General features: G+C 32.6%; 1 non-coding gene across 1 annotated transcript; it reads right to left on the bottom strand.

The window, feature by feature from the left end:
* Positions 1-2,660: 2,660 nt before the first annotated feature.
* Positions 2,661-2,767, bottom strand: LOC128580020 (U6 spliceosomal RNA). Its single transcript, XR_008378383.1, has one exon. It is a non-coding gene; the product is annotated as a U6 spliceosomal RNA (small nuclear RNA).
* Positions 2,768-4,205: the final 1,438 nt, after the last annotated feature.

The following is a 4,205-nucleotide window of genomic DNA, read 5'->3' as shown; positions in this document are numbered from 1 at the left end:
ATGCCAAAAAATATTACTCAATGGATAAATAAACTAATAAATGTATATTGAAGTGAGCATTATTGGTTACTTTATCTACCAAAATTAATTAAACACCTATTGTGCTAATTGCTAGAAATGAATTTGACACAAACCCAGGAGACAGGTTGCTGTGAGCTATATTGCCACAGTACTCTACCCAGGAAGACAGAGTGAAACTCTGTCTCAAAAAAAATAACAATACAAATAAAAATATATTACCTAAGTACTTTAAGACAGGGTCATTTAAAAATAATTATTATCTGCTGGTGGAGTAGAGGCCATTAGTTAGTTACCCAGGATGTGAGAATACCAAATATAAAGGCATTTTCATCAGAAACATGTTCATGGCATATGTTCACACAATGACTACAGGACTTTAGCTTGTATAACTATTTTCCCCAGGAAGGTGGACTTTCTCATCTTAAAAAAAAAACAGACAACCAGAGAGGCATCTTGCTATAAGTTTAACAAAAGCACTGTCAGGTCCACATACGGGACCCTTGGATTCAAATTCAAGTTATTTTAACTATAATCTGAAAAGTGAATGCCTTGGTATCCTAAATGAATGCCTAGTATCCAATGTACTTTAGGTAAAAATAGCAAATAAAATCAGCTGAATTTTCGGCTTTATCTTTCTGTTATTTAAATATTGTTTCCATGGGTTGGAAAGATAGATAAAATTTATTCTCTTTAAATGTTGTCATTCTTTTATTGTAAAATACACTGGCCTTTACCTATTTAATGACATAAACACAGAGCTCCAGAAACTTTGCCTAAATAAGTAAATCTGATTTCATCTTGCTAGTGGCAACAATTCCCTTTGATTTGCAAGTTAATCTGAGCCACTGCTGTAAGAATAACCTCTTGTTATTAGGTGTGCCTGCTGGGCCAGTTCTGCTGGCAAACCTTGTCTACCACAGAAAATGAAGAAGAATGAATAAGTAGAGACAGAAGATTTCAGTTTATCACCCAAGCCACATCGCATTCCTTCAAATCTCTTTTAAAGCTACAGGTTATACTTCTTCTTCTTAGATTTAAGAATTCAAAGAGATTTCAATGAGTATAGGATCATCATTTTGTAGAAGAAATACCTGGTATTCATTTAATTAAACCCTTTGGAATGTATTTTCTGCTTTGGTAATATTGTTGAAGTTTTTCATGCTAATCTCACACCTTTTCATTGTTTGATTCAGCTATTTTCCACACTCCTCATTTTATGTAGAAAAAATTTTTTTCCCGAATTTTACAATTTGTCTATAAATCCTGAAACTTCTAAATTATGCTCAGAGAGTTCCTTATGTGTTAATAACAATGCACATTGGCTAGACCTCTGAAAACATTTATATCTGTAACTTCTCCATCATATTGTGAAACTCAATTCAAAAATCAACTGATCAGAAATCTGGAAGAATTTCTTTGGTATAACAGTATGACTGAGAATAGGTTTTGGAATTGGAGAGACTTTTGTTTAAAAAAAAAAAAAACCTGACTTCATCGGCTTATTATCAGAATGACATAAGCAAAGTACTTAAACATCTGAAGTCATATCTTAACAATTTTTTAAATAAAGGTCCTCATATCTACCTTGGATGTTGTATAGGTGATTAAATAAACTAATAAATAAGAAATTAGACTATGTCTTAAGTGTACAAATTCTTTTTAAAAATGTTTATTCTCCTCTCTCTTTTCTCCTGTGTGTTTTTAATATTGTATTTGTTGTTTACATACAAATATCTACCTTCCAGAAGTTTGAGGTTCAATCTAAGAGGAAACAGAAACAAATGCATATAAATATAAATAAGCAAACAAATCAAATTGTATTAGAAGTTTAGGAGTGATTTGGAGATAACGCTAAAGGTGAAGTCATCTGGTTAGAATTAAATTTATAAGAACTACTAACAAAGCTTAGGGAGGTTGTATTTTAAGGTGAAGGAATACAGAAGACATCAAGAGTAAAATGTACTTAGTGAGCTCAAGGAAAACAGTGTTATTAGATGGTCCCATTGATTATTCTGGGAGAGAAGTGGATGACAGAGAGGAATACAGAAATGATTAAGAAAATATATATGTCATAGACAAAAGAAAATGATCATTTAAAAATTTTAAATCTGATTGAGAAGATGAAGATAACATTGGAAAATATGTGAAGAAGGGAAAAGGGGTTAGTTTTAGGATTCTAGGTTATCTTTACCTCATAGATATCTAATCAAAATGTGTAATGTAGTGTTTCAGATCAGAATCACGTAGTCCAAATTTTGTATCAGGGTTCTGTTCTACCAGTAGCTGTGTATAATTGGGTACTTTTTTTAAGTTTTGTTTTGTTTTCACATTCAAGGTGGAGATATAATTCACTGTGATAATTATTTGTGAGAATCAGAATTAATTAAAATGAAGTGTTTATCATAGTTTGGGCCCTTACTAATGTAGATACTAATGGTAGAAATATAATTCTGAATGATATACAAATATACCTATGCATCCAACACATATGAAAAATAAAACAATAACTGCCAATGAATTGGCTTTATTAGCAGAATAACCTTGTAGAAAGTTAAGTGATGGTAGTTTTATATCATCATTAGATGCTGCAGAGAGAAAATTTATTTTTATCTCAGTCATTTCCGGCATTTCCATTTTCTTTAAATATGGAATGCTTCATGAATGTGCATGTCATCCTTGCACAGGGGCCACGCTAATCTTCTCTGTATCGTTCCAATTTTAGTATATGTGCTGCCAAAGCAAGCACCAGCATTTCCATTCTTTCATCCAGTTCATGCACTTAAAAAAGCTTTTAGAAGTTGATTCTTTCAAAAGTGAAACATCTGTATGTGAGTGCTGTTATAACCTCCATTTTAAAACTTCCATCATTGAGAGGAAATTAATTGTGGATACAGTGAAGATATCAATATAAAATTGGTAGAATATAATATTATAGTAAAACAAATCTTTTATTAAATTAAGAAATTGATAGAGCAGAACTATACTTTTAATTGGTATGGTGCACACATAATACATAAATGTACCAAACATACTGTGATAATCTACTAATAAAAATATAAGCAGTAAACACCCACTTCTGACCAAGGTGGAGTAATGGGAACTGGGTTAACCTTTTCCACTGTAAACCAGTGACCTCAGCTTTCATTTTACTAAACAAGAAAATGAAAAGCATATTAAAGTAAGCAGATGAAAGGAAATAATAAAGATCAGAGTTGAAATTAGTGAAACAGAAGAGAGAAAAACAATGGAGAAAATCAATGAAACAAAGCTATTTTTCTGAGAAGATCAATAACATTTGATAAACATCTAGCTAGATGGATCAGGACACTTTCCAACTCATTCTATAAAGACCAACATTACTCTGACATCAAAACCATACAAAGACATTATAAAACAAGAAAACTAAAGACTTCTATCATCCACTATTAACATAAATGTAAAAATACTGAACAAAATTCTAGCAAACTGAATACAACAATACATTAAAAGGACAATACATCATTGCTACATGGGATTTAGCCCAGGAATTGGAATTTATGGTTGGTTTCACATTAAAAAATCAATGTAACTCATCATATTAGTAAACCAATAAGGAAAAACCATACAATCATGTGACAAGATAGATGCAAAATACATTTGACAAAATCCAACATCTGTTAGGGATTATGAAGTGTGATAACCTTGCTAGTTAACATGTCGACTTAACATTTTCATAGACGTTAGTGGACAACTATTTTTTTTTTTTTAATAGACTCTCGCTCTGTCACCCTGGGTAGAATTCTGTGGCATCATAGCTCACAACAACCTCAAACTCTTGGGCTCAAGAGATCCTCTTACCTTAGCCTCTCAAGTAGCTGGGACTATAGGCACCCAACACAATGCCTGGCTAGGTTTTTTGTTGCTGTTTTTTGGTTTTGTTTTCTATTTTTAGTAGATATGGGGTCTTACTCTTGCTCAGGCTGATCTCAAACTCCTGAACTCAAGCCATCTGCCCATCTTTGCCTCCCAGAGTGCTAGGATTTCAGGCCAGGCAGAAGCCACCATGCCCAGCCCTCTAGTAAATAACTTTCGGTTTAGAGATTAAGGATTTTATTACTCATGGTATGGTAAATAGCAGGAAATCACATTTTCATATTGATTCCCTTGTCCTCTAAGTTCATGGGTTAGAGGTAGAACCAAGTGGA

This window comes from Nycticebus coucang, chromosome 2 (assembly GCF_027406575.1).
Source record: "Nycticebus coucang isolate mNycCou1 chromosome 2, mNycCou1.pri, whole genome shotgun sequence".
Lineage (NCBI taxonomy): Eukaryota > Metazoa > Chordata > Mammalia > Primates > Lorisidae > Nycticebus > Nycticebus coucang.
Note: the sequence above shows the minus strand (reverse complement) of the source record. Positions and strands in the feature narration are given on the sequence as shown.